Source organism: Seriola lalandi, unplaced genomic scaffold (assembly GCF_002814215.2).
Source record: "Seriola lalandi dorsalis isolate HSWRI2012SDOR001 ecotype SW California unplaced genomic scaffold, Sedor1 jcf7180002054659, whole genome shotgun sequence".
NCBI lineage: Eukaryota > Metazoa > Chordata > Actinopteri > Carangiformes > Carangidae > Seriola > Seriola lalandi.
The window spans coordinates 414679-414933 of NW_019525212.1; positions in this window are offsets into that span (position 1 = coordinate 414679).

Here is a 255-nt window from a genome sequence, read left to right on the forward strand (position 1 = left end):
CGCCCACCCCCCAGTGAAGAGGGCTTTATCTGGGAAACAGTGAGAGCTCGAAGGTGCAGTCAGCCTCCTCCCAGAATACAAAGCTGCTCCTCTCCAGAGGCTGTGACACAACCACTGACTTATAACCACCAACCTAAAAGAAAGAAACACTCAGGAGACTGTGAAAGCCTCTGTGTGTATCTGTGTTGTGAATGTGCCTTATCTTGAGTGTGAGTTCAAACAGATGTGTGATTTCTTTTTTTTTTTAGCTCAGAT